The sequence below is a fragment of the Epargyreus clarus genome, unplaced genomic scaffold (assembly GCF_041222505.1).
Source record: "Epargyreus clarus isolate Ecla_fem2 unplaced genomic scaffold, WU_Ecla_fem_2.2 ptg000005l, whole genome shotgun sequence".
Lineage (NCBI taxonomy): Eukaryota > Metazoa > Arthropoda > Insecta > Lepidoptera > Hesperiidae > Epargyreus > Epargyreus clarus.
The window spans coordinates 5,287,409-5,311,269 of NW_027332213.1; the positions used below are offsets into that span (position 1 = coordinate 5,287,409).

At 33.7% G+C, this 23,861-nt stretch overlaps 1 protein-coding gene across 3 annotated transcripts in view; it reads right to left on the reverse strand.

Moving 5' to 3' along the window:
- Cad99C (cadherin 99C) overlaps positions 1-23,861 on the reverse strand; it is a 186,396-nt gene that overhangs the window by 49,183 nt on the left and 113,352 nt on the right. For all 3 annotated transcript variants that reach the window (XM_073093915.1, XM_073093917.1, XM_073093916.1), the window contains exon 3: positions 22,987-23,045. The gene's annotated coding sequence lies outside the window, so the exon portion shown is untranslated. The remainder of the gene's footprint in view (positions 1-22,986; positions 23,046-23,861) is intronic.

The following is a 23,861-nucleotide window of genomic DNA, read 5'->3' on the forward strand; positions in this document are numbered from 1 at the left end:
CCCAGACGAGGAGACAGAAAGAAAAATCAACGGGTTGAGCTCCAGGAGTGCCGGCAAAAGTAAAAACTTTCGAAACCTAATCTGAATAATAAAATATAATAAATAAAAAATGAAACTAACACCCATTGACATATTTTTTCTGTGCTGACATCTGATGACATCTTGACTTTTGCAATTTGCTTTGCCGTCTTACGAATTTCCGATCAGGCCGCGAGCCCTGACGCGAGCTTAACATTATGTACTATAACTTTTTGTATCTCCATAGCACCCACAACACAAGGCGTCTTTTATTAGCCTTACACAACGAGAAATAGTTCCAGAATGCAGCAAAATTATCTAAAATCAGAAACACTGAAGACGCGAGGTTATTTACTATTGTCTTTCACATTTCCATATCAAAGGTTACATCCATCAGATTAATCTTATAAAGTTATCGGTTGACAAACCATCACATTAGCATGCTTCTAAGGATGGAACAAATGCCCCATTGATATAGTCCCGTTGCGTGGAACCATAGACCAGATGTCAAGTAGAAATGCCTGTATACAGACAGCCGATTGATTGTCATTTGTCTAAAATGGAACGAAGTCGTTTGAGATTCGCATCAATTTCATTCCATATTTAGCCGCAGTATGGGTGAAATTTTTGAAAATCTTTCCTTAGTCCTCATCTAAGTTATACCCTGCTCATAATTTCATGCTCCCAGACTAACCAATATAAGCTATACTTTGTCTGAGAGTCAGTGTCCATTTCTGTGAATCGCACTCTGCTACAGGTAAAAACAAAAATGTTTTTCAATAAAATTATTGATACACCGCGGATATTCTTATACTTGACATTTTAAGTTATCTATCAAACTCCAATTCTGCGTTACACCAAATATAGCTAGTTAGCTAGCTATACATTTGTCTATGAAGCTTTGTGCGATTTTAGTTTCGTCAAATTCACGAATAGAATCTTTACCTCCTCAACACTTTAGTAAGCATTTTAAGTGTTTAATGGAACATAATACTCAATGTTCTATAGAATGTACGCAACAAAAGTACACTCAGAACCCCATTATGGATTTTTACACACCAAATAATGGATCTTTTTGCACCCCTATGTCAAAAAACGCGTGAAATAGTATTTACATTTCTGATGATTTATTGAAACTACTAAAGGTCTAAGGAATAACAGAAAAACAAAATAAAATAGAATTATTTTGGTAACGTAAGTCTTACCAAAATAATTCTAAAATAAAGAAAGGCGGGAAATAAAGACCATTGTTAGTTTCTTACGAGTATTTATTGATACCTTATTGGTACTGGCAATTATTATAGGAAATAAATCGTAACACCATTTCTATTCGTTAATTGGTCTATGTGGTACCCATATATTACAAGCAGATGTTCAAGAGCCATATATTCTAATAGCTCACATAATTCAAGATTATCGTGAAGTGTAACCGCATTGGTCGAACTGTTAACTATAATATATCGATTAAGGTCTTTCGTGACTTTTTTATTCCAAACATTTTATTGGATTTTATAATGTAACAAATATTGACAAATAACTACTGACAAGCATTTAAAAATTATGATTTATACAAAACAGTACACAATTTTATTTTTAAGTACAAGTTACTTTTAGTATGAGTAAATTTATTCCAGTTTTATTTTTAAAGGTTATAGAGATATTAGATCACGAGGACTTCTACGACAACATAGGAGATAAATAACTATGTTTTAAAGCGGGCTTATTTTAATAATCAACAAAACATTGAGTTACTTAAGTCGGTCGGTTCTGCGTAGGCGCATGACTTAGTAGAACAGTAAATTTCGCGTAGAAGTTCTAGAACAGAGATCGCCGATAATTTTGACAAGTTCGACCCGTTCCCGCATAAACATTAAATGTTTGATGAATTATTTACACTTTATTTAAATATCATTCTATGTTTTAATCTCAATGCATTAAGACCCGCGTGGCGCTGTAGTCGCCTTATCGATGTAACACGCTAAGAGATCCGGGTTCGATCCGGATCCGACATTTACAATTAAAATGTACAACTTGCTAAATTAATAGTTATAGTCCGCGTAAAACTGCTAGACCGCTCTGCATATAAAAATTAATCGCGTCTCCATAGCACATTGTACGACTACACCTGGTCGCAAGGACTTCAGAGCGGACTAGCAGTCTGGCGCGGACTAGACATTAGTAAACTGTACACCTACAGACAATAAGAAAATTTAAACATACATAACTCAAACCCTTCATTTTTTTCTTAAACAACAACAAAAACGTCACCAGAAATAATAAACATTATAATAGCTAACATACTCGCACACAATTAAATATTAACGAAGACAAAACCACACGACAAATAAAACAAAGCTATTGCTCAAATTAGTTCAGCGTTAGCGACCATAGAGTTGAACGCGAAACTAATGAGAGAACGAATTGGATATGCTAACAAGACAGATTTAAAGTAACAAGTTAATATGTACGTAACAACCTCATTAGGCGAAATAGAAGTATGGACACGGACACGTAACTCTATGTAAATTGACAGTAAATGAAAATTGTGTATTCTTATTTTAGGTTATGTAATAGAAGATATAGTAGTAGATATTAATAGCCTAGTTGTTTAAATTGACTGTCTTGAAACCTAGCCTAGTGGTTAAAAATGGTGACTGACGTCGAGGTTGAAATTCTGTGCTCGAAATTTAGATTTCTCAGTTATTGGAAATTTATTATTACTTGCTACAGCGGTGAACATCGTGAGAAAATCTACTCGCCTGAGATATGTTGAAAGGGAAAAAGTTCCACAAAGATGTGTGAAGTTTAGCAATCCTTACTTGATGGAGAACTATGGCTTAAATCCGTCTCACTCTAAGATTAGACTCGTGGCAAGTAGTAGGACAATTAAGGGTTGTTAAATAGGAGCGCCCTTTTACCGAATATGAAGTGGACACAGCAACCCATGAGTATTAATCGAAGATAGCACGAATCCTAAATGTAATCTGTTATATCTGTAATGCCATTTCTTAAGAATAATTTAGAAGGATATTCGGAAGCAAAATGTTTTTGCAATATTAAATGCACAACGTATATACTTTAAACCAGAACCTATATGCGTTACATTAGAGCTATAAGAGCCGGTCCACACGGTGCGTTGCGTCAGCGTTGCGTCGACGCAGCGCACCGTGTGAACACTATGATTATTAGTATGTAAAACGACGCACCCACAGCGCAACGTCGACGCAACGCTGACGCAACGCGCCGTGTGGACCGGCTCTAAGGTACAAATATGTAGCCACAGCATCTGGCTTTAAGCTTCAACGGGGTGAAGAATAATGACCAACAACTGATAAGAAATGGTTTATTTGCATAAAATTTTAGCAAATAAATTTTAATTGGCTCCGTATATGAAGTGTTAAGTGTACTATTGATGTAAATGAATATCACTTACAAGTTGTCAACAACATTATTGTGAAGGGCATTTTGTCCTTCAATGTGGTTAATTCATAGTTTGACAGTCTTATTGACAGGTACTTAAAATATATAGTAATGGAAAATAATAAATCATACTAATAGTCGCCCATTGCTCGAAATTCGCCCATAATTATATTATCTTAGTTCATGGAATAAAAGATATACATATATGTAAATATGATATATGTAATTTATTACTAGCGTAAGTTTTTATAATGTTAAAACAAGGTTAATAACTCCTTAACTTAATAACAAGAAAATAATTCTAGCTTAAAATATATACAAATTATTTTTAATTTATTACTACCAGAGATATTTATGGAGATATAGATTCACACGTTTATCAATTTAAAAAATCATACCCCGAATGCTAGTTTAAAACAATCATGTCTTTAAGTGCTATTGACGTATAAGATACATCAGCTATTACGAAGCCCTTGTGTAGACAACCCAGATAGTTTAAATGAATCAATTGTCAAGGAAATCATTATACTGAGCACACGACGAGAAACGTAATGATAACGCTGATAAAATATAATGATCCGATCGAATCGGATCATCGATCTTCGGAACAAGAGATTGAAAGATCCGTATCAAACGACTTCGTATCTAGAAAATGGCCTGCTATTTCCTCTTAATTGTTCTACGTCCGCGCTAAATGATTTATGTGCATTGATTGTTTTAAAATATGTTGTGCACTGTGAGATTGCTTGATCGGTTTTTAAACATAAGCTAGAGCACATTTTATGATATATGACGTATAAGTAATATGAATTTGATAGAATGTACTGTTTGAATTGATTTTTACAAGTTTTTCAATTAACAATTTCGTAATTGTAACAATCCTAACATTATTAAAGTAACAAGTAGACAATGTTACTGTGTTTATCTTCTATCTTTGCGTGAAAGTACCTTCCAAATCAGCTCAGTCGTTTCACGTCGTCGTTAAACGTTAAAACAAACAGACAGAAAGACAAACATTTCCAAAAACCTTTAATGGTTTTGTACCAGAATCAGAAGCCTACAGCTAAACCGTAAGTAAAAACGTAGGTAGGAACAGCTAGGCGGCCAACGGCCCCGGGAAGGACGACGGTATGTGTGGTCGCATACCGTCGTACGCACCAGGCGGTGCGGCATTAAGCTCATCTGGGCGGAGCCCGACGAGACAACGCGCTAAGAGGACTCCGGTTGCGTTCCTTTGGACCTGTGTCGCTCTCACGGCATCGGGTACCTTTTGAAGGTTTCCCCCTCGTGAACAAAAAAAAAGGTACACCTAGGCGGAAGGTGTACCGTCCATATGTATATATATACTTATACATATACATATATATACTTATATATATGTACATGTCTATCTATCCCACTTAAACAGTTGTATATATATATATTTTCGTCGGCTGAAACTTAAAAATATATATGTATCGTTATATTGGATACCCCAATTAATATAAATGTGAATCGAACACTGAGAAATCTCGAATTAAGTTAAAAATACATAACTTCTTGTAAATACATACGACAAACGTATTATGCGGTAGAACTGATCTACCCAGTACACATATCCGGTAAGTAATTAGCTAGTTTTTTATATCTTAACATTGTGCTACAATGTAGAAAATATGACCGGTCTGTGCGTATAGTTCATGGCTTGAACAATAAAATATACTTAACAATTCAATTAACTGGTAATAGCTCGTACAATTCTACGTATTAACAATTATATAAGGAAGAAGGTGCATAATTGTATTCACAAAGCGAGGGAAGGTCAATCTTTAATTAACATAAGCGTGTTAATCTCTCTATTTTACAATAATGGCTACGGTATTAAACCTTTGTGCACAGAATAATAAGGTTTTATTTAATACTTTGTGTGTTTAATTTCTTATTGGTATGCCACGTCTTATGTATATACGTGTGAGTTGTAAAATGGAATCCTGTAAGTATACATATTTCTATAGTCTTTGTCTTGCTATATGGACCAGTCTCTCAGACTCGCGGCATAAACCTTCGTAAGGGATGTATTAGTGTTGTGGCCTACGTTAAAACGCTGTAAGAGCAAATGAAATCCATCAAATAGATGAACCAATTGACTTTGACGATTCCAGATTCGATTCCCGACCAAGCAGAAATTCTCATGACTCAGGGAACCCTGATAATAATTATATTTACCAATACTTTTTATAAGTATCAGTAGCAATGACTTTATGTAGATATTACGCCTGTCTTATTATGTCTTCGAGCTACAACACTGAATAAGCACACTGCATCCTCATTGGCTACTTTCATTACATAATAAAACTATCGCCATTATTTCTTCGTCTATACAACATTATATACACAATTATTATACAAGTTACAACAACCGCAATCTCTTGACGTCATGACGTAGGATAGACCTCCGGCATGAGGCATACCAAGATGGTATTATTAGCGAGGTTCGCTATTTACATTTATGTTTAAACTTTCTACAGGAAGCGAGGTGCAAGTGCTAATACCGTTGGCCTCGATTATTCATAACTTGAGAAGTGGCCATATAAGTTCTTAGAAAAGTAATATTTGGTGATTTGAAGTTATACGTCGCTTGTCTGTACATGCAAAAGGCAATTGCAATGTACGTCCGAACAACTGCAGCTTTCAATGAGCTTAGTAAACACATAGGTGCTAATAATAGTGCAATACTAATTCGTAATAGTACTTCTTATTTCTGGTATATTTGAGGTTATATTACTGGAGGTTATTGAAAGAGTTGAATATAATATTATCTTCTACAAGAACTTTTTGTATAGAAATCAAGTACCGTAGACGTAATAAAACCTGCGTACCTACTATAAACATAAAAACGATAGGCAATAATATGTACACCTGATTCTACTGAATATTAACTTTTTGCATGATAAAAAGATTTATATCGAACTTTGCCGTAGAATATACGAGTATAACAATGTATATTCCGAGATTACAAGGCTTACTCAGACCTCCTGATGTGCTGCTTACTCATATATTTAAACTATAAAACAGTTCAAATTATGTAGCAAAACTAATTATGCTGCAATGTAGTGTTCCACCCACAAGGCTATAGGTTAAATAAAAACGTTTTATGCTAATTATCAACGCAAGTTATCTGTCAATTTTTAAAAGCAATCGCGTACGTTTAACAGTTAATTGTTTTTCGTCAGTTTCAATAATGAGTTCCGACCTATGACTTCGTGTTTTTGCTGACATGGTAACGGTAATTGAGTTCAATTACCGGTATCTCTTATATTTTTGGGAAAGGTAGCTTTTGAAACCGGTACCCTGTGGTCTAAATAATAATTACCATTGTTTATTAGTATAGTACCTATTCAGTATTTTTAAGCTTATATGCTTATTTGATGCAATAATGGCAAATTTTCAAAAGATTCTGATTTGTGAGAAGAAAAATCAGGTTATGTGGAAATTTTATTTACAAAATCGTCATCAATGGTCGCACGAGGCATATAGAAGCTTTCGGATCTACAGTAGATCGCGTCGGTGCTTTTCTTGTGTGATACCCTTAAGCTCACCTTGGCTAAGACCTACTAGTGACGTTTTTCACGTTAATATATCGACGGTTCCTACGTATAATGCGACATGTCAAAAATTGCATTTTTTATTGCATATTCGGCTTTAGATGTCCATACGCTTATGCCTATATAAGATTTTTCTTTAAATATGATGTATTTTACTAGATTTACTATTCGTATAAGAGAACAAGTATAACAATTACAGGAAATAGGTGTCGTAAATGCGGATATCTATACTTATCGTTTTGTACGATGTCTTAAAAAGCGCGCCACTCGGCGTGAACGCGGTCATGTCTAACTTAACATCACGTCTAAAAAGCATATTTTCCGTTTTAAAATAATAAGTAAGAACACAAAAAAAATGTTATTGTTTTTCTAACCCACAAAAGTAAGACATCAGTGTAAAATCTGAGTAAGATATCAATACCGTTTTCAGTGGCGGATTAAAAAAAAAATAAGTACAGTACTGTACAGTTTTTGCCGCCCCTGCTTCTACAATTGTCATGTTTTAATTTCCCGTTGACACGGCCGTTTTTTTTTTGCTCGTCACGCCCGCTCGTGACACGGTTCCCGTTTTTTTTTTTTGCTCCTCACGCCCGCTCGTGACACGGCACGTTTAAGGCAGGAACGATTGGGTCCCCAAATTTGCCGCCCCAAAAAATATGCCGCCCTAGGCTGAAGCCTACTCAGCCTATTGGTAAATCCGCCACTGACCGTTTTCATGTTTCCTACGTATAAAGTTGTATGTCAGACTTATCTGGCATGCTTTTATTTGCGTTTTCACGTAGAAACAGTAATCTATCAGTTTTTCTGGTAAAAATAAAAAAAAATGAAAATTTAATAATACTAGTACCAACTTTCGAAAGCTGTAACAACATTATAAAAAAATATTCTTAGAATTGTATAGATAATTATTTCTACAGTGATTTGAACCTTAATTACGCTCTCCTGTAAACCTGCGTTTTTGACATGTCGCTTTATACGTAGGGACCGTCGATATATTTCAACTGTATGTTACTTACTTAACCTATTATATAAACTCACAGAAATTAAATGACAGAATACAATGGAATACCAACTAAAGATAAAAAGTTAAATATTTATACCTTCTAACAATATGTGGGAAAGGCCGAACGTGCGAAGCGACCTTATGACACGCAATCTCCTAAAAAGGGTCATGAGTTCATGTATCTGCGCACGTGTCCTTTGAATAATTAAGTACTTACTGTGGATTTTTAAGAAACTAGGCCTCTTTAAGAAACTCGGCCTCTCGATCGAGGAGTCCGAGGTTCAAATCTCAGGCATGTAACCTCTGATTTTTCAAAGTTATGTGCGTATTACAAATAATTATCACTTGCTAAACGGTGAAGTATCGTGAGAAAACCTGCATTCCTGAGAGATTTATAGAAAAATCTCAAAGGCATGTGAAGTCTACCAATACGCACTTGGCCAGCGCAGTGGCCTATGGCCAAATCTTTCTCATTCTGAGAGGAGACCCGTGCCCAGCAGTGGGACAGTAATGGGTGGATGATGATGTGGACTTTTATTACAATATTATTGACGATAATAAATAAAAATGGTTTTGAATGAATTACTGTATGAAAATGTGATAGTCTAATGGTTTCTAAGTTATGTGGGATTTAGAAATTAATTATGGCTCGCTTCAACGGTGAAGGGAAACATCGTGAGGAAAACTGTCTGAGACGTCACCCGTTTCAACTTTACAATTACCTCCACAATTTTACATCTTCGCAATTTAGGTACCAATTACTTTTAGCATAGTTTATGATTTAAGAACAAATAGTGGAAAGGACTACAGCAGTGTTATAACAGAAGTAATGTTGTGTTTTCTGTATATAAATGAAAAAAAGTCGCAGTGTGAAAACGTCTTTTTTTAAATTCTGAAACACTGTTACATCAATTGCGATCACTGGGTTGACTACGTCAAACTATTCCTTTCAAACCCAAATATCTAATGGATTTTTAAGAGCTAATAAATAAAACATATACCTATATTTTACTATTCGAACTTCTTTATGAATATGCATAATGAAATGGGCAGTTATCTAATTACGTAGGTTGCTTACATAAGTACATTAAGATACTTAGTTATATCATCCTAAACTTAACCGTTGCGGCGACTACAAAGTTTAAAAGTTAAATCACATTAAATTTAAAACTTCTCATTAACATAAGTTAAATAAATTAAAACCCGAAGTCTATTAACATTACAAACACGGTTACAACGTTGTTTATTATAGGTTAAAAATGCGATAAACTAATATTACCCAACAATACCTTTATACACAACACAAGACATTTCTTAATTAAGAGTTAATAAATAACACGTAACTTTAATATACCGGTGTCTCCTTTATTTATATTTCTTTCGAAACGTTTTTACATGCCGCATTTAGCAAGTTATGAATTATAAGTTCTTATAAGTTATGAATTATAAACACACTAGATACTTATTTATGTATTTTATAATTATTAGAATCGTTGTTTTTAGTGCGGAGGCGCCACCGCGATTTCTATGTTTGCCTTATAATAAAAGTGTTTAGCTGCTGCTTTTGGATTGAAAGATGTGAAATGCATAATCACTTGGTATTAAAATTTCATGACAATAATTAAAATAGTTTATGGATCTGTACGCATAAAAGCATCTATTTATACGTTTGTTACGTCCATAAGCTAAAAAGTTTGTCTGTCCAGGCCGTGCTTTATAAAACCTTATAGCTCATCAATCAATTTTCATCCTAAAGCTACTTGTAAACGAATGAACCAATTCCACAAAAAGACTTCACTTCGAAAATATTTAGCGTTTGTGTGTAAATTTTTAAAAGCCATGCAAACAGACCCGCGAAAGCTCGCAGCTAATAAAATCCACTCACAACCACCCACGCTAGTCAATAGTTCAACCAACTCATTAACCGAGCCAATAAGTTTAAGTATCATACACAATAAAAAATTGCTTCTCTAGAAGCGAGATTACCGCTTCAGGCAATATATGTAGGCGTGATGCCGATGCGATGAAAATCGAAAGTGTCGTTCATATAAATTTCCTACAACATTCACAGTTTTTTTAGTCATATTTAACCTTAGGATCTTGTTTGAACCGGCTGGTTGTATCATATCCTACTGCTAAATGCATTTTCTGACAACATCAGAACCACGTAAAAATAGTGCTCTTAATATAATTAAGTATAAGACATAATTAAGACATAATTAAGTATAAGACAAAAAATATTCAGACATAATTACTATTTAAAATGTATCCTGCAGCCATTTCCCATTAAAAGGCATAATATAGCTCAAAATTAATTACTTCCCATGACCACTTACAAAATAAATCCTTACTAATATTATAAATCCGAAAGTAACCCTGTCTGTCTGTCTGTCTGTCTGGTTGTCTTTTCTTCACGCCTAAACCACTGAACCGATTTTAATGAAATTTTGTACTAAGATAGCCTGAGACCCGAGAAAGGACATAGGATAGTTTTTATCCCGGAAATCCCACGGGAACTAATCTACCTTTTGGACCCAAAAAATCTATTATTTTAATCGATATTAGTAAGGATTGAATCGTAAACTATGCATTTGATCATAGTTTACGATTCAATCGAAGATACGAATTTTCAGTTTTATGTATGTTAGTATGTTATATTATTTTCTTTTAAATGCGGGCGAAGCCGCGGGCAAAAACTAGTATTATATAAACTACATATAATTAAATCCTCAATCAAAGACTATGCCAGAAGTTGATCAAATGCAATCCTTACTTATTAATATTATAAATCCGAAAGTAACTCTGTCTGTCTGTCTGTCTGTCTGTCTGTCTGGTTGTCTCTTCTTCACGCCTAAACCACTTAACCAATTTTAATGAAATTTTGTACAAAGATAGTCTGACGCCCGAGAAAGGACATAGGATAGTTTTTATCCCGGAAATCCCACGGGAACTAGGGATGGCGATCTAAGAACGATTAATCGGAGAATCGATCTTTTGGGTCCAAAACATCGAGTATTTTAATCGATATTAGTAAAATTGAAACGTAAACTATGCATCTGATCAAGTGATGATCTTTTAGCAAAGTTGAAGGTACGAATTTTCAGTTTTATGTATGTTAGTATGTTATATTAGTTTCTTTTAAACGCGAGCGAAGCCGCGGGCAAAAACTAGTTAAAAATATATTAAATAATTTTAAATACTTTGAAGTATTGTAAGTCATTGGTAGATTTAATATACAAAAGATAGATTATAATAAGACTAAGATGTCTGTTTACAAACAAATTTCTAAAGATAAAATCAGATTAATTAAAAAATAAAATAAAGCAATGTTACACTTGTTTATCAAATGCTTATCTTCATTTTATCAATCTTTTATTAGTCATTAAATGTTCATAATGACTTTTAGCAAATAGTTGTATCAAAATGCTTATATAACTTTATACAGTATTATGTAACATACGAAACATAATTAAACATACATTATGTAATATTGAAATTAGTTTGTTATATGTAAACAATTGATGTTTAACAACTCATTTACAATCTAACGTTAAGATACTATGAAGTAACCTCAGACCAGAAAAAATACCATAGACAATACCATGTAGAATATTGCATTATATCACAATTTGCACAAATGAGTAAATTAAAACTATAACAAGTTTTGTGATGTTGTGAAGAATTTTTTTTTATTCGATAATCTTAATATTTTTAAGCGTTCCATAACTGAAAACGTTCATTGTGTTTCTCTGTGATTTCCATTGTACGAATACGCATACGTAATATGGTAATTTATGGATACCTTCTTTAGTCTGAACTGTACCCTTAGTATGAGTTTTCACAAAAATGCCTTTTCGTTTGTTTACGTATTTGCCTATACATTTCCAATCAGAGCCCCTAGCGGACTGTATCAAAACTGATTGGAAATGTATAGTAAACACGTGAACAAATACAAAACTGACATTTTTGAAAAAAAACTCATACTATGGGCACTGAACTGAAGGATTATAAAACAAAAAATATGTTTGTACGCAAAAAATCTATCTGGAAAAGCTGACACAGATAAAACAAATACTGTTACTGTTAAGCTAGCTAGACAGACCGATTCCACGCGATCTAGTATCGTAAAAACCGTATTATGGTCAATAGGTCGAAGCGCGGTCGACCGCAAGTCAAATTTACTTTCGATGCTATAACGAAATTGATAATATCGATTTCGTGGATGATTTTGGATCGCATTTAGAAGGTTAATATTTGGGTTCGTGGTTTATTATATTCGAATTGGTCTTATGTTACTGGCATGTTTTTTGTATACTATGTAATGGAAACCTTTAACCTCTCCGGATAGTAGTGAGCCATGACAGATCTAAAACCTGCAAAGGATTCCGTGTTAGATCTATGCCGCATAGGCATATGTATAACTTACGTAATTTTAAGTGATGATATTGATGAGGGACCCTTCTACTTACCAAGTACCCACGCCCGTGCCTTCTAATTAGCACTAAAAGGTTAGATGATTGATGAAGTTTAATTGATATACAACATGAGAAATCCATTGCATAGGTACTATTAATCCTTAATCGAATTAAAGTGCATTTTCTAACTGCCAAAATGTTACAAACAAACCCTTAACAAGATTTCGAAAATACATCCAATACAAACATCGTTACAATCAGGCTAATACAATTCGTTCGGCTTCGCATTACAACTTTGTCTCTACCACTTGACATTTCACCAAATACAGAAGCGTAACGAACATAAACTTACGACTATTTACTTGCACCGGACTTGTTCTCAGTAATAAATAAACTCTAATTGTATAAATTGTACTTCGGTTCAAGTCAGTAAAAACTAGGGTCTACCGTCGTAAAGTTTATGAGCGCATCCACCATTAATTAAGGTTCTATATTGGTATACGGACAGGACGCTTAACTTGTAAATTGTAGGATAATTCAACCCTATTGGACACGGATTCTGTTCACGTTTCTTAATGATATCCTCTTTTAGACGGACGTGTTTCACTTCGTCAAATATTTGTTTAAAATCACGACACTCTTGTTCATAAACATAAAACTTTATAGACGTAGATGTTAATGATTAAGACTGGTTAACTTAGTGACCCCTAAATATTGTTAAAAACTTAATGCATTATGCAAAATTTGAAGATATTTACATATCTTTGTCATCATATTATTTAAGAAATTTACATGCCTGATTGTATCTCCTAATAGTCTGCAGACTCATTGATAGGCAATTAAATACGTCTAGGTTACTTAATAACTTTCGCAACTCAAAGATTCAAACATAGATTGAAGATTCGCGCGAGTGAAGTTTCAAACATACATAGTTATATACATTTAATTTCAAAATAATTGCAAGCAGAATTCTCAAATAAACATTCCTTGTACCAAAGGACTATGCGATCAAACAACAAATCTCATATTGCATATTCATTCCGTATAATATTGGGAGTTATCTAGGGCTGTCACCTTAGCAAACATCGGGCACTTTGTCCTGTCGCGTGCAATCGGACAAGTCGTCGCTTAATTCGGAATATAGGTAATGGAATGTGGCCCTAGTTCGGCCTAGCTGTGACGAAACCTAAGGCCATATTTCTATGTACTCGTATATCTGTTATATCGATACCAGAAGTATCAATTAATGTAAGGGACAAAACACGGTTTTTCAGGAGAGGCAAAAAACGTTTTTATTTTTGTTTATGTGTCCATAACTTTTTACTGTCTACTTCAATTTTAATTGTGTCTAGATCAAAGTTTCTTAGAAAATCATCTTCTTTCATGCTATAAACGAAAGATTTAGGAATACCCAGCGGTTTAAAATATAGCATGTCCCTTACATTAAAAAAATATGTTTAGTTGTACCTTACGTTACTAATATTTTATGTGTAAACCGACTAGCATAGTGTAAGCAACAAGAGCAATAGAAAATTATACGTAATTCTGTTGTAAAGGACTTTTACAGTGTAGCAATTTGATGTAACCATAGATTATCTACTATAATTAAGGTATTTTAACACAATGGAAATAGGTTATTTGCATGGTTAATGTTAGTTTCAGCTTAGTTATCACAGATTTAAATGAAATTTAGGGATACAAAAAAAAACGATTTATTGTTAATACAATTTTTTATTTCCGACTTTTATGTCTGCGTTATAATTATATTTGACACACTAATCAGTCTATAAAACTTTTCTAAAAGTAACAGTTCTAATAAGTATAAGTATAAGTTCTTACACACCTAGTAATCAATGTAAAAATAAAGTAGGCTATACACGCTACGGTAGACCTGAGAGGTTAACTCGTCAGGTCTACCCCAACGTGTATGGCTATCTTTTGACACCATTATCTCTTTTAATTAACAGTCTGTACTTTTAATAATTACGTTTAATTAGCTTTATAATTATAATCAACAAATGGATAAAAATAATAGTTTTCTCAGAATTCTTATTTATTTAGTAATTTAATGAACGTATTGGAAACGAAAGACAGATGAAAAATATGAATTGTCTGAAAAATGAATGAATAAAATACATAATATAAATGATATAAATATTAATATAAGAAATATATACCTAGTATTACAAGAATAAATAATTAGGTATGAGCAGACAGATATGATAACTATTGGTAAATTAAACTATTTTAATGGTGAAATTAAAATAGCTTAATTCCCTAATAGAAAAAGTTATTCCGACCATTTCGGTTGGAATAACTTTTTCTATTTGGTATTTTATCTAGTTATCATCATCAGCTGTCATCACATCTTCATCGTCGTCGGTTTCATTGAGGGTATCTTTAACTGGCGATTTATTCGGAAGGTTCAAATATTCACAATGAAATCTTCTTGGTATTATACCGGTGTCGCACAATTTTTTGAGGTCATTGTATTTTGGAATGGAAATTGGGAGCCTCTCATTATAAAGAGATGGCAAATTGTCTGTGTTTCTTTGACTTATGTCATTACTAGTACTTTCAGCTGCAGATTCATTTTTTTGGTCTATATTTTTTGTATTTTTACCTCTAACAGCACTTCTTTTCCCAATCCCTTTACCCTTTCCTCTTGCGTTAAAATTCTTTGGAGGTAATTCTTTGGAGACTTCTATGTCATAAGTATCACCAGTCTCTAACATTGTATATTTAACTTCAATTTTCGCATTCTTTTTAAATGTGCACACTCTTATGTTTTTTATACGCAGGTCTTTATTTTTAAGAGTAGCTTGAGTGAATACAGATTCCGCCAGATTCTGGAAGTTGATGAAATCTGTATGCTCTAAGACACTCACTTTATATGGTTGAGGCCGTTTCCTAGCACTCTCTATAAAACTTGGCCATTGCGAAGGTGCCCAAACAATTAGTTTTCTTACTTCCCTCTCAATAACAGCATGCATGCTGTCAACTGGCATGTATGTATGCCCCGCTAGAAGGTAATTAATTTGTATAACTTTTAGATTTTTAGATTGTTTTGTTAGATAAATTGTTATCGTTTGATTGTTTGTTAAAATAAAGATAGTTTTGTTAGATAATAATGTAAGAGAATAATTCTTAAAAAACTCTAATCATTCATTAATGTAAGGGACATGTTACTTAAATCGACAGATTTGCGGTTTAAGGTAAGGGTGTAAATTACTTAATACTATGACTTACTGTATTTTTTAGAGAAAACAAAAATGTAATCGTCTGTTACATCATTTTTTTGTCATAAATCGTTTTACGCAGGCCAAATTTTTTTACTGTAAGGGATTTTCTTTTGACGATAGAATTTTTTCAATAATACCATACAATAGAGCTCAAAATTCTGAATCCAATGATATATATAACTCATTTTCGCCAAAATGTCCCTTACGTTAATTGATACTTCTGGTATCGATATGTGCCACAGTACAAGTTAAAGTACTCTTATTGGCTTCGAATTCCTTAAATTTCGCGAATTACAAACATTTAATCAATACTGCTTAGCGCGTAGGACAACTTGACTTATCGTATAAAGTAGGACCGAATTTACATTAAATGCAGAAAACTAGTATGTAATACAACTCGTTTCAAGTGTCAACGAAGCCAAATGCTATATTCCTAAACTCCCATCATTTAGAAGCCCACGCGATGACTACTCAGATTCATATTAAATTTAGTGTAAAAGTGGTTTGCAGCAAGTCAAGTTTATATTTTTACATTTTTAGTTCTTGCTTTTTGCGTAGAGGCTGTTATTTTTGCATACTATAGACTTATTCAACTTTTCAGTATGCATAAATTAAAATGATAAGTATTATAGTCGCTTTAAGAACATTTCACGCGTATCACATTTAAAAAGCGTGGATCAATTTGATTGAGTTATCTTTATTTGACTCCTTTTCATTGGAGTTGCTAAGTCGTTTGATGAAAATATGTTTACTTCTATAAAATGATTAGCATCTAGGGAATTCGTTCATAAACTCTTCATTGGCGTTAAATTGATTTTGTTAAATTGATTTTCTTATGGTGTCGGAGTCTATTCAAATTTTAATCAAAGTTGTATTATAAATATTGTAATGTTTACTTAAGAACTGAGCCTGTCAACTCAATTTACATAAGCATTTCATCCTGCCATACGCAATGGGACTAGATGTCGCTGATTCAAGTGCAGATGGAATGTGGTTCGGGATCGGTCGTGTGACGAATCGTGTAACCACGTTTTAGTTATTCTACTGATGGTATGTAACCTATGCGCCGTAAAATTGGTAATATCTTCACTTCACAATGTGGTCAAGCCCTAATCGTATGCGCTAGTTTTTGTCCGAAATAACAGTGAGATTGGATGATGCTTGAATTGCTGTTTGTAATTTTTGATTTATATTTCGTTTTGAAATATCCGTATCGGTATGAAGTTGAGTTAGGATCATGTTAATATCTAGGTAAAGATAGAACTAATCTCAGCATAAGAATGTAGGAAAAAGTTTTAACACTACTATGAGTTTTGCATCACACTATTAAAAGATGGTTGCTAGAACAACTTATTGTTTGGAATATATTATTGCATAATATTAAATTTTGAAAATTAATGATTTCAAGTAAAACCTTTCATAGCTTCACTGCTATATTGTTACCACCGGACATCCGCCTAGAAAAAGTGTTTACCACTGCAGTTCAAAGGGTGTTTAAAAACTAAACGACGCATCTCAAATGGATAACAACACATTCTTCCCGATCCTAAATACGGCTTGGATTGAACTTGATGGTCTACTTGGTGGCCACTTACCGCAAGACAGACTGCATGCTCATTTACTACTACCTAAATTATACGTATTAAAATAATTGCAATTAAAATATTCATTCGACAGGAATAATTCTACTCAATTCTAAACAGAAAACCGCCATGAACATAAGTGCATCCTGTAATAAAGTGCTTAACTCAACTCTCAATACCTCCTTGGACATCCACAAAAAAGGAATATTTCCTTCGACTGGCAACCCACCCGTGGCGCTCCAGCCCACCTATAAGACAGGTGTATGAACTTCCTTCATACAACAATCTAACAAAATCAGAAAGTATTCCAACGGCGTAAAGTCCAAATCCGCCACACAATAACTGCATTGACTAAATGCATTCCCCCCACCCGTACTCCCATACAATAAGGTCCAGAATAGTGCAGTTTTCGGTGATACGCCACTTTTTCCGATAATAAACACCAAGTAATAAACAGTTACCGTCGATGTGAATAATGTATGGCGGAGTCAATAAAATATCGCTACTCGTATATAAATGCGAGAATTAGATGGTTTGTTGAATGGGAGTATGCGGTTAATAGTTTTTAGGAACGTTTATAGGAATAATGGGATTTATGATCGATTGATGCAACTTAGTCATCGTTGTTCTACTATGTCCATTGGAAAAAATCTTAGTATTCTTTACAAACAACAAATAATTTAATGATAATGCTTTCGTCGGATACATTTTATGTAATAGGAATAGAACACCAATTTAGACTCATTTGATTAATAAAGATGTGTGTGTGTATGTGACTGTGTGTGCCTGTTTGTGTGTATACCTACATGCCGTTTTTAATTAATGTATTATATGGTACTGGAAGTGAATCAAATAACGAACTATAGGGTTAGAAAGTGTTTAAGTTTATGTAAACAATAACGGTATGTCGAAAATCTATTATAGTTTCATTATAATAACTACCTATAGCCTACTTAGCTTATTAATTTTGAGTTATCCAATTAACATAAACATAAACCAATTAAAGCGTGCGCTGAAATAGAAAATGAACAATATTTAATTAGCATTTCAATAAGTACACGGTGTCGAATGGTATCAAGTGTCTCTATCAGTGGGAGTCGCGTCAGTGTATCGATTTGGTTACTCGATCACAATCGATTCGATACGAAACACGATTAGTCGAAGTTCTGCTGCGTTTTGAAACCGCTTTTGTAAGTTATCATGAGGTTTGAATAAAAACGATGTTGCGACAGAAGCACCAATACCTACCATATTTATTTAGCCTATTTTGACTGCTTTATCACACAGGATTGCAACTAGTGCGTATATAGTTTAGCACCCGTTAGTAGGTAATATTAAATCTATATATCTAAAGCTGGCTAGTTATTGTCAATTCTCGATCTTTGGTAATTGGATAGATTAAATATTAATAACGGTGGTATATCGGCAATTTGTATGATCACGATCTGTCGTGATCATACAGATACTTTTTCGGTCATGCGCTCTGCACTGGAGTAATGTCATTGGATTTGATTTACTTGTAATTTCGTTTAAAAAACCGAATTTTAGTACTAAATTTTCAAAATACTATAAAATAAGATGATTCTATGAGGAAGTTAAATAAAATCACAATGCACATCACCAGTAGTTCATGTTTTGAATTTTATTATCATCTCGTAAATGCTATACAAATTTTCTGTAAGTTTGTATCGAGACCAACCTAATAAAACCGCCTCATAAATTTCTTCTGTAAGGCAAAGTACTTTTCTTATTTATTTTATTAAAAAAAAACTTCCGAGTTACTTTAACCAATAAATTATTTACGTATGATGTTGACTAGTTATAGGGTGGTAGGAATTTCAAACTTACTCCAATTAATATGTCTTTATGTAAACTTCAGCTCAAATTAATTCAATTAGCCCGAATAGAGACAAATGCACAAACCATTAAAACTAGTACTTTTACTTACTCTTCTAATTTTCATTTGTTTACATTAGTTTAGCTCTGAAGGGTATGTTTCTTGTGTGAAGGGAAGCGAGCTAAGGATCACGATCCGTGTAGTTTATTTTTTTTCAGGACGTCTTAATAGCTTAGTTTTGATATCACACACCGCTTAGCTACCTTGCACAGCTGTTGTGTAAAAGCACCTTTGGTTCGATACATATAAAATTCGAGTTTAGCAATCTTTTATACATTATCATATATAATGTGTTGCCTAACTTGAGAGCACCTAGAAGCTATCTCAACTTTCCCTAAAGTTAAACATTAACTTTCCTAACCTCATCTAATCGTCTAAGCGATCGGTACAGTACCAAGATCTGCGTATGCTTGATAAATTACCATCGACACATGAAGTCTTGCGAGTGCCTAGTTTTTTTAACCAACTTTCTCTCGACAAGTCCTCGATACTCTCACTCTTTTTGTTTTACCAACCGCAATGTAAATGTAAATCCACTTACATTTACACGTTGGTCGACTGGCAGTGACTCGGAGAAATATGATTTTGAATGTACTCGTAATTACGGTAATGTAAATATGGATTGATTTATTCCATGTTAAAATGTATATGACCAATGATATGTAACCAAGCCTCAATAGTTAGTAAGTAGGCATACATTAATTGTCCCTGTAGTTCCGGGACCAGAATAGGGCTACGGTATCCCCTGCCTGTCGTAAGAGGCGACTAAAAGGGGGCTTCCGGGGTTGCGGACGGCAAGAGTGGGAGCTCGAACCGCCTGGCCAGCAACCCCGGGATGGACGGCGGTATGTGTGGTCGCATACCGTCGTGAACACCAGATGGTGTGGTGAGTTTCAAGCTCACCTGGGCGGAGCCCGACGGGGCAACGCGCCAAGTGGACTCCGGTTGCGTTCCGTTGCAGATCCCGGAGTCCGCTACGCAGCGCCGAGGACGGCCACCGGGGGGGTTTTAGTGCGGTAAGAATCCCACATAACCCCGTGCCGCTCCCACGGCATAGGGTACCTTTTGAAAGTTCCCCCTCGTCAACAAAAAAAAAAAAAATAAAGGCATACATTAATAAAGCTATCATTTTTACTAAGTACTTAATATGAATGGATTTCAGTTTTATATAAACTTGCATATAAAAGTCAGATCTAGCTTTTACGTTCGGTTTTCTTTCTGTGCAAAAGTTTATTAAATCGTTACGCAGAAATGGTTTAAAATACTGGTGGACTTGGTTTAATAGTTTTAAGTAAAATTCCTTCAAATTCGATACATAGATAGATAGATAAACATAAATTTTATAGTAGTATATTCAAACTTCACAGTATATATAAAGCTTGAGCTTAAATAGCACTTCTATATCTTAAGAATTACTTCCATTTGATTTATATTTAGTTAAGATATAAACTGTTTGAATAGTAAGTTTAATTCTTGGAGCATTTGCGTAATTATTGCAAGTAGGTAGTCAATCGCAAACAAGGAATCGGTGTCAGATTAAAACGCGGTTGGCCCACCACATCTGTTTGCAACGCGGTAATATAATATTGAACGATACAGGAATGTCGCCGTTATTTCTTGTATACTAATAACGTATATACGTTATAACGTATAACGTTTAATACTCATTAAAATACAAAAGAAGCTCAAAGTTTTAGTAGCCCTGTATTTTTAGGGCATACATCTTTTGTTAAATAGTCACTGCAAGACAAATGCAAGACAAATGTAAGTATCAAGTTGGAGTGCCTTGTGTAAAGTTTACTCCTTTTTAGCTTAAGCTAACATATACGCACTACCACTGTAAAATGTTACAGTATTGTGTTCTTTGTTTACAACTGGATCGAGCAGGAATATCAGAACTTTGCTTTAACTTCTTATGTCCCGTGACATGCAACAGCACACTTTCAGGGTTCTACGATACACCAATCAACCCAATGTTAAAACATAAACCCCGTTATCAGACCACATACTTTATTTACTTTTATAGCACCTAAATCCTTTATACCGCAGTCGAGACAGAAACTAACTATTACTTTAACTCACAAATATTTCGTGCGAAGTAATTTACATAAGTCGATCAATAGATATGTCTTCGTGAGTCGACGTTATTTAATAAATCGATCTTCTGGCACAAGTTATCTGTTGTAAGATATCCCACGCGCAACCTGCGATAGTGTTAATCTCAAATCTGTTTTATTAATAAACGATTACTTTCACTTACTTTGCAAGTACTCGTTTTACTTAGCAGGAAGGCGCCAGCTTAGACATATTTCATTAATTTATACAAGAAATTGAAATTATTTTTTACAATGTGTAAATGGTAGGAAGCAAGTGTTACTCGTACGTTTATTATATCCGATTAGTCAGAAAGGATTTGAATCTTTTTTGGTTTGGTTTTAATTTTTTAAACGGCGTCATGAGTGCGGTACACGTGTATGTGAGTATGCAATCCATCTGCTGGTAAGTGGCTACTGCCGCTCATGAACATCTGTAATCAATCCTAGATAAGTTAAGATTCCTACCTTAGGTTAACCACAGATAAGTTGCTACCCCTTAGGACTAAGTTGGAACGTCTCGTAAAAATAAATCGTAATCGCCTCGTAAATGCATCAATAAAACATTACGATACTAGTAAAATCATGTCATTTCGTCTGGGGATAATTTGAATTTCATTTCAATCACACTTAGAAACGGTTAGTTAAGTAAAATACGAGGTTTAAAAATTATTACCTTAAATTTTACTTAGAACCTGTTCTGCCATCTGTCTAATGAAGTGAAAAAGTATAAAAAGTGGTTAGTGTTAGTGGTACATGTTTTATGACCATCTTTTGTTTTTTTAAGCGGACTGTCCTAAAACTTAATAAACGAGTAGGTTTCACTGCGACAATATTTTAAATATAATGCGATTAAAAAAACGTATGATTTCATTTATTTATTTGTGTGTTTTTTTACTTCAAATAACCCATATTAAACTACAAAAAATATTAAAAGGTGTCCGTTAACAATATGTCAAATGTCAATATAATTTATAATGTAATTATAATTTTTAACGTTACATGTAATTTCAATTTATTATATAAGATATACGCGTCATATTTGCTAAAGTCACCATAAATCAAGTCGGTTTCGCAATTAATGATAGCTAAGTTCGCGTGACGATTTATTAGCTTGATGTATAATGGTACCTGTTGATAATGCCTTTAGTTGGGCCTTACATCTAGTTATTAATCGCCTTTTGTCGCGATAAAGCAAAATTGACTTTGTAAAGTACGTATCATAATGAATGAGCTCAAATAATCGCGATAATACGTGGAATGTAAGTGCCATATTGATTAAACACTTATCCGGGTTCTAATGTAAATGTAAATCTAACCGTTTTGAAAAGATCTGCGTTAAAAAAAATATTACAAAAGATATTTTATTGCTACTCTATTAAATAATACGCGAAGTTTCAAATCAATACGATAATTAGAAGAAGTTTAAAACAGATTGTTAAATTATTTTACCTATACAAGATACAAGAAGAGTTACTAGATAGCGTGTTGATTACTTTTTAATTGTATTGTAGATTAAAAATATAACATTAAATGCAATACTACACGCTTCATAGATTTTCACAATGTTTTTGATTTCTTATATTTCACACACGAAATCTACAAACCCACACTAATAGCTTAATGGGCTATAAACATATTAATTATTATCAATCTGAGACAATTAAAATGAAATATTGATTTAGAACTAAAACCACATTTTGTGTTAGAAATATAAAAAGTTAAACTTACGCAACAATTATTATGCCGACGTATTCGCATTCCTTAGATCATCTGTTCCACTTTCCCATCTGAAACAAAGAAGAAGGAATTTAGTTACTTCATAAAAATACTTTCATAGTATTAACAGGAAATAGTTTTTAATTCTTGGTAAATAATCAAAAATCAACGCACATTCAAAGATTAAACCGGAAATGTCCACACAGCGGCTTTAATAACAGTCACAGTAATACCACGAGTAACGTCACAGCACAAACAAATTACAGAAAAATCTGATTTCACAAGTCCTAGCTCAATGTAATACGCATTGTTCCCCCAGGGACTATCAACTAAATCTGGAGACAGCCACATATCAGATGCTACCATCGTGCAAGCGTTGCATCAGGCTGAGGTCAGCTCCCAACATTGTTCGACCACAATGGCAATTGTGAGAAAGAATCGCCACACAACAATAGCGCCGACTCAGTAATTAGTAATACCAATTACACATTATATTGTCTTCCATTCAATTAGACAAACAACGATATGCCGAGCGCCAGGAATGCTACGGATGTAAGAGAATGAGGTAGTTAAAGAATATAAATATTTATTTACTTTGCGGAAATAATACATATGTAGGCAAACCTGTTTGAAGAAAACATAAGTACACAAGATAATAATATTTTATTGTAATCCAATGTAACTGAAAAGGCAAATGAAAGATTAATTCAAAATGTGAATATTGAAAAGATAAATAAACTTTCGAAAACTGTTTTTATAAAACAGCAAATTTTAAAAAAGCTTTCCTTAGTTTCAGATATTTAACGCATTTATTTTAATGTACCAATACCAATGAAAGTACCAGTTTCGTCAAGACGTCAAGCTTACGGCAAGCGTCTTTGCGGTAA